Here is a 12236-nt window from a genome sequence, read left to right on the forward strand (position 1 = left end):
GTTCCAAAAAGAAAAAGAAAAGAAAAGAAAGCTAGCATCATTATTTCTGTTAATTAAAAAATTTTAAAAATTATAAATAAAAAGTTTTTAAAATTATATTATTAACTACCCGAAGGATGGACATATTTGAAACATGGACTTGGGGGGGGAGAACCAAGGGCAACACATGTAACCTAAACATCTGTACCACGGGGAGGGCGGCGGTGTATACACAAGGAGTGCAATGCGCACTACCCGAAGGATGGCCATATTTGAAACACGGACTTTGGTGGGGGGCGGAACCAAGGGCAACACACGTAACCTAAACATCTGTACACCCATAATTTGCTGAAATAAAAAAATAAAAAATAAAAAAAAATTTTAAATAAAAAAATCAGTTAGTCATAGCTATATGGTTTTATTTCTGGATTCTCTATTTTATTCCATTGGTCTTCATACCATTACCATGCTATTTTGGTTACTATAGTTTTGTATTAATAGTATAATTTGAAGTTAAGTAATGTCATGCCTCCAGATTTGTTCTTTTTGCTTAAGATTGTTTTGGCTCCTCAGTGTCTTTTTTGGTTCCATAAAAGGTTTATGAGTATTTTTTCTAGATGTGTGAGAAATGACATTGGAATTTTGATGGGAATTGTATTGAATCTGTAAATCACTTTGGGCAATACAAATATTTTAACAGTTATTCTACCAATCCATGAGTGTGGGATGCTTTTCCATTTGTTTGCATCATCTACAATATCTTTCTTCAGTGTTTTGTAGTTCTCCTTGTAGAGATCTTTTCACATCCTTGGTTAAGTATATTCCTAGATATTTTATTTTCTTTGTAGCTACTGTAAATGGTATTGAGTTCTTGATTTGACTTTCAGCTTGACTGTTATTAGTATATAGAAATGCTATTGATTTGTGTACATTAATTTTGTAACCTGAAGATTTACTGAATTTGTTTATCAACTCTAGGAGTCTTTTGGTGGAGTCTTCAGGGTTTTCTAGGTATGAGAACATATCATTGGCATATGGGTATAGTTTGACCTCCTTTTTCCTGATTTGGATACCTTTTATTTCTTTCTCTTGCCTCATTGCTCTGTCTAGGATTTCCAGCACTATGTTGAATAGAAGTGGTGACAGTGGGCATCCTTGTCTTGTTCTAGTTCTTAGGAGGAATGCTTTCAACTTTTCCCCATTCAGTATGATGTTGGCTGTGGGTTTATCATATATGGCTTTGATTATTTTGAAGTGTGTTCCTTCTATACCTAGTTTGTTAAGAGTTTTTATCATGAAAGAGTGCTGAGTTTTATCAAATGCCTTTTCTGTATCTATTGAGATGATCATGTGGTCTTTCTTTTTAATTATATTTATGTGGTGAATCACATTTATTGATTTGTATATATTGAACCATCCTTGCATCTCTGGGATGAAATCCACTTGAAGACCTTGATGATGGTGGATTTTTTTTTTTTTTTGATGCGCTGTTGAATTCAGTTTGCTAGTATTTTGTTGAGGATTTTTGCATCTGTGTTCATAGGGATATTGGTCTGTAGCTTTCTTTTTTGTGTGTCCTTTCCTGGCTTTGGTATCGAGGTGATACCAGCTTTGTAGAATGAATGAGGGAGGATTTCCTCCTTGATGTTATGGAACAGTTTCAGTAGAATGGGTGCCAATTCTTCTTTGTAGGACTGGTAGAATTTGGCTATGAGTCCATCTGGTCTGGGTTTTTTTGTTGTTGTTGTTGGGGGAGATTTTATTACTATTTCAATCTTGTTACTTGTTATAGGTCTGGTCAGGATTTCTATTTCTTCCTGAGTCAAGCTTGGGAGGTCATGTATTTCCAAAAATTTATCCATTCCCTCTAGATTTTCTAGTTTGTGTGCATAGAGGTTTTCATAGTAGTCATGGATAATAGTTTGTATTTCTGTGGTATCAGTTGTAATGTCTCCTTTTTCACTTCTGATTGAGCTTATCTGAGTCTTTTCCATTTCTGGTTAATCTGGTTAGTGATCTATCCATTTCTTTTATCTTTTCAATGGATCAACTTTTTGTTTTGTGGACACTTTGTATTGTTTTTGGTTTCCATTTCATTTAATTCTACCTGAGTTTGTTATTTCTTTTCCTCTGTTAGCTTGGGCTTGGTTTGTTCTTCTTTTTCTACTTCCTTGAGGCATGAGATACCGTTCCATTCATAATGTTGAATGATACCTAGTTGCTTTGTTTTCTCCCTTGTGTTACTGTTTTATAAGATTTGTGAATTTTAACTTTCAGGTATTTTTACACTGGTGGGTATTGATTGCTCTGTTCCATGTATAGAGCATTTTTAAGCATTTCCTGTAGGGCAGGTCTAGTGGTGACAAATTCCTTTTGTGTTTGCTCATCTCGGAAAAACTTTACTTCTCCTTCATTTATGAAACTTAGTTTTGCAAGATATAAAATTCTTGGCTAGCAGTTATTCTGTTTAAGAGACTAAAAATGGGACCTCAATCCCCCTGGCTTGAAAGGTCTGCTGTTAATCTCATGGATTTTCCTTTATAAGTAACTTGTTGCTTTCATCTTACAGCTTATAGGATTTTCTCCTTTACTTTGATTTTGGTCAGGCTTTCAACTATACGTCTTGGTGATGTCCTATTTGCTACAAATCTTCCAGGTGTTTGATGACTGCTTTGTATCTAAATATCTAAACCTCTGGTGATATCAGGGAAGTTTTCTTCTATTATTCTCTTAAATAAATTTTCCATGCTCATTGCTTTTTCTTCTTCTCCCCAGGGATACATATAATTCTTATATTTGTTTTGTTTTGCATAATCCCATATTTCTCTCAGTGACTATTTTTTTTTTCTTTTTTGCATTTTTTGCTGACTGGGTAACTTAAAAATCCTTGTCTTCAAACTCTGAAATTTTCTTTTGCTTGGTCTATCCAGTTGTTAAAGGTTTCTGCTATATTTTGTTTTTTGTTTTTTTATTTCAGGGTATTGTGAGGGTACAAACATTATGGTTACACTTTATGTCTTTGCCCCACCCAAGTGCGGGTTAAAGGCATGCCCTTTCCCCCACAGTGCCCCCCGTGTCCTTTAGTTGTGGATTTATTGCCCCCCCCCATAAATGACTCTTCCATTTCTTCAAGTTCCGTTATCTCTTTTCTAATGTTACCTATCTCTTTAGTGAATTTTTCATTCATGTCATGAATTATTTTTTTGGTTTCTTTGAAATGGCTTTCTACCATCTCCTCAAATCCATTCATCCGTCCATAATCTGAATTCCATATCTGTCATGTCAACAATTTCCTTTTGGTTGGAGTTCATTGCTGGAGAGCTACTGTGATCCTTTGGGTGTGTTGAGATAGCCTGTTTTTTCATGTTGCCAGGGTTTTTATGTGGGTTCCTCCTTATCTGAGGCTTCTTCTCTCATTGCAAAACAGATAGCAGATACGGTACCCCTATTCTCTTCTGCTGGGGCCTCTATTGCTTGATAATGATAGGGATAGGTCCCTGGATGGTGCGCTTGGGTCCTACTCCAGAAGCTTGACAAGGCAGCAGGTGGGGTGCACTGTGAGCCTTTAATCATGCTGTTCTGCTTCATCTCCCCTATTCCCCTGTGGTTGTCATCAGGCTGCTGTGGCAGGGCCAGACCCTGGTGCCAAGTATATATGTGAGGTGGAGCTGGCCAGCAGGATTAAGTGTGCACACAGGATGGTGGTCTGCTGGGTGTAGTGCACACATGTGCAGGCCTGGGTACTGAGGTTCCAGGTGCATGGGTCGGGTGTGGTGCACACAGGGCAGTGTAACAGGTGCATAGGGCATAGTGGGCCTTGGGATGGTGCAGGTCCTGTTGTGGAGCAGGCCAGCAGGTCACAGCTCATACGTGGTGCAGGGCAGGACTCTGGGACAGAGGTGACCTGCAGGGCGGGGCGCCTACATGGGATGGAGCAGGTCCATGGCAACATATTCACACAGCTGGCCAGGGTGCTGTGGGTGGGGCAGGGCAGGGTGCATGCAGGGCACAGAATCCAGGGTGCCTGTGCAGGATGGCACTGGTCCATGGCATGCAGTCTACCCAGATGCAAAGGCCATGGCTGCATTGGTTTTTGTCCCTCTCAGGACCACTTAGGTGATGGCTGCAGCATTGGTCCAGCTGCCCCAACAGTGGGCAGTGGGCACCGAGAGTTATGAGTGCCTGCTTTGCCCAGACCCCATGGGAATTGCAGTTGAGCAGGATCCCCCAGGCCACAGCAGTGGGCTCCAGGCCTGTGGTCTCTCGCTCTGCCCAGGGCCCTCAACATCATCCGTGGTAGGTATGCATGTCATCTGCCCATGGGGCTCATGTGAACACCAGGATTCCCCACTCCCTCCCCACCTGGAAGGGTTAAGGGGGAGATGGCAGTCACAGACCTGTCCTCTGGGCAAAAGTAGCACTCTAGGGTTGGGATGTTACAATGGTGCCAGCCACAGCACTCAGGGCTCGCAAGCCAGCCATCCCTTCTCTCCTGAACAACAAAGCTGCACAGCCTCCAGTCAGGTCTCTGTATCAGTCTGGAGGCCTGCTGTGGTGGAGGGGCCCTCCAGCCACTTCAGTTGCAGCGTCCTCAGGGGTAGCATGGAGCCCAGGATTCTGTCCTCTGTCCCTTTCACACATGTGGGCACCTTTCCTAATTACTTCCTGTCCTGCTGAGCTGCTGGTCCCACTTCCATCTTCTTCACTTCACTCCTATCTCCTCTCTGTGGATTCTCTAAACTCTTACTCAGACAATGGAGCCAAAGGTGAATATCTATTCACTACTTTCAATCCTCTCCTCAAGAGTGACATTATGCAGACTGTTTCTAGCCCACCACCTTGGTCCCCCCAAAAAAGAAAAATATCTTATTTAAAATGGGCAGAAGACATGAAGGGACATTTCATCCAAGAGTATATAGAGATGGTAGATAGGCACATGAAAAGATGTTCAACATTAGCCATTCAGGAAATGCAAATTAAGACCAAGATGAGATACCACTACATACCAATTAGAACATCTAGAATAAAAGTAGTAAAAATGTAAAATGCTAGGAAGGATGTAAAGAAACTGGATCTCTCACACATTGCTGATGGAATGTAAAATGGTACAGCCATTCTGGAAAACAGTTTGGCGGTTTCTTCAAAAAACAAGCAAATAAACAAAAAATCCTAAACATATAATTACAGCATAATCCAGCAATTGCACTTCTGAGCATTTATCCTAGAGACATGGAAATTTATATTCACACAAAAATCTATACACAAATGTTTACAGCAGTTTTACTCATAAAGCAAAAAACTGGAAATGACCAAAATATCCTTCAACAGTGAGTGGTTAAACGAACTAGTATATCTATATCATGGAATACTACTTAGCAATAAAAAGGAACACTATTGATATATGCAACAACTTGGATGGACTCCAGAGCATTATGATGAGTGGGAAAAAAGCTAATCTCAAAAAGTCTCATACTGTATGATTTTATCTATATAACATTCTCAAAATGATAGAATTGCAAAGAAACAGATTAGTGATTGCCAAGGTTTGAGGATGGTGGTGTAACTATAAAAGGGTAGGAAGGAAGGAGATCTTTCTGATGATGGGACAGTTCTGTATCTTGATTATGATGGTAGTTACACGAATCTGCACATATGATAAAATGATGCAGATTCATACACATATGTCTTATACCAATGCCGATTTCCTGGTTTTGACATTGTACTATAGGTATGTGAAATGTAATTATTGTGGTAAACTGTGTGTAGGGTTAATAAGACCTCTCTTAACCATCTTTGCAGCTTCTTTTGAACCTAGAATTAAGTCTAAATTTTTTTAAAGTTTCTCTTAAAAAAGAAGAAAAGCATAGAAACCAATCAATAGGCAAACTGTGGTATATCTGTACAATGGCTCAAAAACATCATGCTGGATGAAATAAGCTTTACACAAGGGAATATATATCATTTGATTTCATGTAAATGAAGTCTAGAACAGAAAAAACTAAACTATGGTGAAAAAAATCAGAAGAGTAGCTTTGGAGATTGGGGATTAACTGGGAAAGGGCATGAGGGAGTTTTCTGGAGTTATGATAATATTCTGTATCTTGATAGATGTTAAGGTTTTATAGGGGTATGGAGCAAAGATTCAATAAATGAAACTGGGATAATATGTTATTCTTACATAAAGGTAGAAATAGCTCCGAATGCAAAAATTGATTCCCAATGGATTGAATTCCTAAATATGAAAAGTAATCTTTTAACTTTTAGAAGAAAGCACAGGAAAATATATTTATAACTTTGAGGCAAGGAAGGCACTCTTGATAATGACATAAAAAAGAGAAACAAGAAAGAAAAAAATTATAAAAGTCACCATAAACACAGTGAAAATATAAGCCCCAGTTTGGTAGAAGATATGTGCAGCCCACATGTCTAACAGAGGATTAGTATCTGGAATATATTAATATATAAAGAACTCCTAAACCAACCAACTAGTCAAGTAGAAAAATGGGCACGGGATATAAATAGAGAATTTAAAGAGGAAGAAGCTCAAATGACCAAAACACATATAAGAAGATTCTCTAAGACAATAGTATTGAGGACAATGAAAATTAAAAGAATGAGGAGAAAGAATTACACACTCTAGGAAAAAAATGATTGATAACCCCAAGGGTTATTAGAATGTAAGGATATTGGGGAAGGGAGAACACAGTACTGGTGGTAGGTTAAATTGGACCAATCGCTTTAAAAAACAATCTCACATTGCCTGTTAAAACTGAAAATGCTCATACCCCATCACCCAATAATTCTACTTCTAGACATCTATCTTAGAGAAACTATCACATGGGTTCATGAAGAGACAGAACTGAGAATGTTCATTGCACCATTGTTTGAAATAGCAAAAAAATGAAAACCATCTGTTAGCAGCATTTGACACAATCAATCGCTCCCTCTTTCTAAATATTTCCCCTATTTGACTTCCAGGTAGCCCATCCCCTGACCTTCCTCTTACCTCGCTAGCTGCTCTTCTTCACTGCTGGATTGTCCTCTTCTTCCTAGTCTCTACAGTTGGGAGTGTCCTTGTACTCATTCTACATCTGTTTCCTAGTTGATCTCATGGATAACCTTGGCTTTAAATACCATCACTAGTGTGATGGTTAATATTAGGTATCACCTTGACTGGATTGAGGGGTGCCTAGATGGCTGGTGATGCATTGTTTCTGGGTGTGTCTATAAGGATGTTTCCAAAGAGATTGACATGTGAGTCAGTGGACTGGGAGAGGAAGACTAGTCCCCAGTGTGGGTGGATACCATCCAATCGGCTACTGCTACGGCCAAAACAAAACAGGTAGAAGATGGGGGATATTCATCTTGCTGAATTTCCTCTCTCTCTCTCTCTCTCTCTTTCTCTCTCCCCCCTCCCATCCCCCTCCCTCCTGAGCTGGACACTTTTTCTCCTCCTGCCCTTAGACATCAGACTCCAGGTTCTTTGGCCTTTGGACTCTGGGGCTTACACAAGGCCTCTTCAAGGGCTCTCAGGCCTTCAGCCCCAGACTAAGGGCTGCATGGCTGCCTTTCTTGGCTTTGAGGCTTTTGGACTTGGACAAAGACATGCTACTGGTTTTTCTCAGCTTGGGCTCACAGACAGCCTATCATGGAACTTCGCCTTTCTAACCATGTAAGCCAATTCTCCCTAATAAACTCCATTTCATATATATCCTATTGGTTCTGTGCCTCTGGAGAACCCTGACTACTATAACCAGTCACCAGCCTGGACTGCTTCTCTGACCTTGACTTGGATATCCAACTGCCTATTTGACATGATCACCCAGATAATTGTTAAGATTTCTTCCACCTTAAAGTTCTGTGATTCACCCTGTTATATTAACTAGTCCTTGGACCCAGGTGCCTAAGCAGGCACGGTGGATGCCCATCCACCTGCCCTTGGCACTTCCTTCATTCCCAGACTTGCCACCTAATTGATGGCTTCCAACTTGAGACACTGCAACACTTTGCCTGAGGTCTTCTCCTGACCATCAGAATTCACTTGGCCTAGGTTGGACAGGCTGGAACTGCCACAGAGTTAATATCTTCTGGAGCAGCCGTCAACCAATGACCGGTGAGTGTTAGTTGGTCTATAAATACCCCAGCTCTCTGACCCTCAGTCAGGATAATTCTGAGGTGTGTGCTCTGTCTCCCAAAATCCCCCAGAAGGATTGAACTCTAGTTCTCCACAGTGGTAGCTGGCTTGATAATGGACCTTTATTGGTTTCTTTCACTGCTCTATCTCAGCTCCCCCATCCCCTACCAGTATTTCTGGGATCATCTCTCAAATAATCGACTTGCATTCAAATCCCTGTTTCAGAGTTTGTTTCTTGGGAACCCAAACCAAGACACTAGCCAGTATTCATTCCCCCTCACTTCTTCCTCCATACCCACATCTTGTTTTGGTTTAGCTATTCACCCTGCAAAAAATTATGTTCATATCAATAGCTCTAGAAATAGAGCCAAGCCAACCATAATAATCTCAGTTCTCTTCCCAGTGATGGGGTAGGATTTGATCCAATTCTAGCCAATGAGACCTGAAGGGAGAATTCTGGGAAATAGTTCCTTGCTCCATAAAAAGAGACACAAAAACAGAGGTGTTCCTTTTCTTCCACTGGAAATGGACATGTCTCACTATGATGCTCAGAACTGCAGCCACTAACATGTGACCAGGGGAGGCAAAAGTGATTCATCTAATATGCAAAGTGGAGAGGTGGCAAGATCCTGCCTCCTTGGTGACATATTTGAGCTTCTGTAGTCCACCGAACTTCTGGACTTTTTATATGAGATAGTAGAACTTGTAGCATTTAGAACAATTTAAGTGGCACTAGTCTGTTATTTGTAGTTAAAGATATACTATCTGATATACCTTCCCAAAGATTTCAGGAACCAAAGCAAAATGTTTTGTTTTGAAATTCTGCCATTTGAGAAATCAAATCCAGCATAATTTTTAGCACATGTCTAATAATAGGTTTAATAAATTATGGCACATCCAATGAAAACTCTCTTTTAGGAAAAAACATTTAATGACACAGAAAATTATTTCAGTGTATTTTTAAGTGAAAAATCAGGTATGGTATAAATGCATTGAAAAAATATTAAAGTTAATACCCAGAACTGATAAAATTTGCTCTACTTTTTTTTTTTTTTGCATCTTCCAAGATTCTCTTAACACCTTGCTTTTATACTTGTAAAAAATGATATTGGAGAAAATAACCTACACTCATTCAAGTTTTCCTTCTCTCTCCTCCCTTTCAGAGAAAGGACCAAGTGTCCAGCAGCAAATGACACATGTAGGGGGAGAAAGTGGCCAGGACTCTGCAGTGAACGAAGTTTCAAAAGGTCAGCTTCGTGAGCTATTCGGGGCAGAATTGTTGAGATAACCATTTATTTTGCTATTCAAGGGTTATGGGCAATATAAGAAGGCTTCTGACAGCCTGATGTGCATATCTATTTTTGCTTTCCTGCCCTAGACACTCACCCTTTGGAATGCTGTACAAGCTGGTCTGGCTTCAGGAGAGGTTACCGGGGTTGAGGAATCATATATGAGCTAACCTGCTAGAAAGGAAGGAGGGATTCTTTGAAGGAAGGAAGAAAAAAAATCCAAAAGGGAAGCCAGAATCAGAAAGCAGAGAGAAATTAAAACCAGGGTTGTGAGGGTGGTGAATGGATAAAAATAGCTCAGGGTTAAAAAGACAGAGGAGAAGCAGCACCAAGAAGCCTGATCACTGGCCACTTTTCTGTGGGTGGTAAGGCTGGACATCTGAAGTTGCCAGCACTTCATGGCAATATAGGCTATGTCTTTGCAGGCACCAACAGCTAGTGCAGTGGTCCCTGCTGGATAGAGAGGAGAGGGCACAGGCCAGTCCCATGTAGCTGATTCAGAAGTATGTAGTCTTCCTTGGCTGTGTTGCCAAAACACATGGAAAGCCTTCTGAGAACCCAGTGCCACCTCTGCACATCAGGGGGTTCAAGTCAGATTCACTGGAACCACCAGAACAAACTCAAACCACCTCTTGAGAGTCAGCGTGACAGAGTAGACAGTGCACTGTGTTATGCTTCAGAAGAGCTAGCTTCAAACCTTAGATCTGGTACGTAATAGCTATGTAACTTCTGCAACACATTAAACATCTTTAAACCTCAGTAGTTTCCTCATCAATACAATTATTATTATTATTATGACTGTGCAGCTCCTTCATAAGGTTATTATAAGAATCTAGTCGAAGAATAAATGTGAAAGTACTTTGTAAAACTATTGAAGTGTCCACAATGTAAGGTATTATTAATGATTTGGAAGTTCTAGTAGGGAAAATTAAAAAGTGGAGCACTAAGGACTGTAAATATGCTAAGGGCAATTTTTAAACCATGCTCACTTAAGAAAGAACTCCAATTGCTTCTCCGCCTTTTGGCTAAGATCAAGTATAGTATCTGTTCTTATCAGTTTAAATAAGAATCACAGAAGAATAAATATACCCCTTGGAGTAGATGGTGCTGTCAGACAGAAAGCTGAATCCTATTGGGTTGCCATGTTTTACATCAGGGAGAATAATTTCCAAATATTAAAGAGTAGGGCTAATATTACCGGGAAAGAATCAAAGCCCAAGTAGTTTGTGAGAACTATATGAGACCTCTTCCTTGCTACTCCATGCTTAGCAAATTATTTCTGAGTCCCTGAAGAAACTTAGACATTTGATCCCAGGATCCATGTCAGGAGAGCATAAAAGAATCATGTTTGTGTCATTTGGGTCCTCCAGGAAGCAGATGCTGAGATGGTTAAGAGTGCAAGAAGTTTATTGGTAGGAGATGTTGGCAAAAGATAAATGGGAATGAAGCAGTTTGGGGCAGGGAGAGCTTAAAGCCACATGCAGACATGAAGCCTCAGCCAACCCAACAGGGAGCTCTGGAGCAAAGATTCCCCATTAAAGGAATCCCATGTTGGGCAGAAATGGCCAGACCTTAGTACCTCCACCATGCTCAGTCATTGACTAGGGGCTATCCAGGAAGAATCTGGCCTCAGCTCAAAAGCTAAGGTGGATCCAGAAGTGCTCACAGTTAGAGCTAGCTTCACTTCTTGCAATTGATCCACACATTCCTTCTAGAAAGGAGATCAGAGCGGTGCACCTCCATGATTGCCACAATGTTGAATAACAGAGGTGCCAGGAGACTGGGATGCTCAGACATATTGAGAATTTTTATTTTATTTTATTTTATTTTTAGAGACAGGATCTCATTCTGTTGCCAAGGCTGAGTGATCATAGCTCAGTGCAACCTTGAACTTTTGGGCTCAGGCAGTGCTCCTGCCTCAGTCTCCTGAGTAGCTGGAACTACAAGTGCATGCCACCACACCAAGCTGATTTTTTTCTTTTTCTTTTTTCTTCTTTATTTTTTTTTAATTTCAAAATATTACAGGGGTACAAATGTCTTTGGTTACATGTATCAATTTTGTTATGCTTGAGTCAGGGTTATAAGTATGCCTGTCACCCAAGTGACACCCTTATACCCATTAGGTAGGTTTTTGCCCATCCCCTCCTCCCTGCTACCCCCTGCTTGATTTCCACTGAGTTTTATTTCCTTCGGTGCACAAGTGTGCTCATCAGTTAGTTCCAATTTAGTAGCAAGTATATGTGGTGTTTATTTCTCCATTCTTTAGATACTTCACTTAAGATAATGGTCTCCAGTTCCATCCAAATTGTTGCAAAAGGAATTAATTCATTCTTCTTCATCACTGTGTAGTATTCCATAATATACCTGTATCACATTTTGTTGATCTACTCATGTATTGATGTGCACTTGGGTTGATTCCACATCTTTGCAATTGTGACTTGTGCTACAATAAACATTCAGGTGCAGGTGTCTTTTTGATAAAATGACTTCTTTTCCCTTGGGTAAATATCCAGTAGTGAGATTGCTGAATCAAATGGTAGGTCTACTTTTAGTTCTTTGAGGAATCTCCATACTGTTTTCCATAAAGGTTGTACTAATTTGCAGTCCCACCAACAGTGTATAAGTGTTCCTTTCTCTCTGCATCCATACCAGCATCTGTTATCTTTGGACTTTTTAATAAAAGTCATTCTAACTGGGGTAAGGTGATACCTCATTATGGCTTTAATTTTCACTTCTCTGATGATTAGTGATGTTGAGCATTTTTTCCCATTTATTGGCCATTTGTCTGTCTTCTTTTGAAAAGCTTCTGTTCATTTCTTTTGCCCACTTTTTAA

Source organism: Propithecus coquereli, unplaced genomic scaffold, assembly GCF_000956105.1.
Source record: "Propithecus coquereli isolate 6110/MARCELLA unplaced genomic scaffold, Pcoq_1.0 Scaffold188, whole genome shotgun sequence".
Taxonomy (NCBI): Eukaryota; Metazoa; Chordata; class Mammalia; order Primates; family Indriidae; genus Propithecus; species Propithecus coquereli.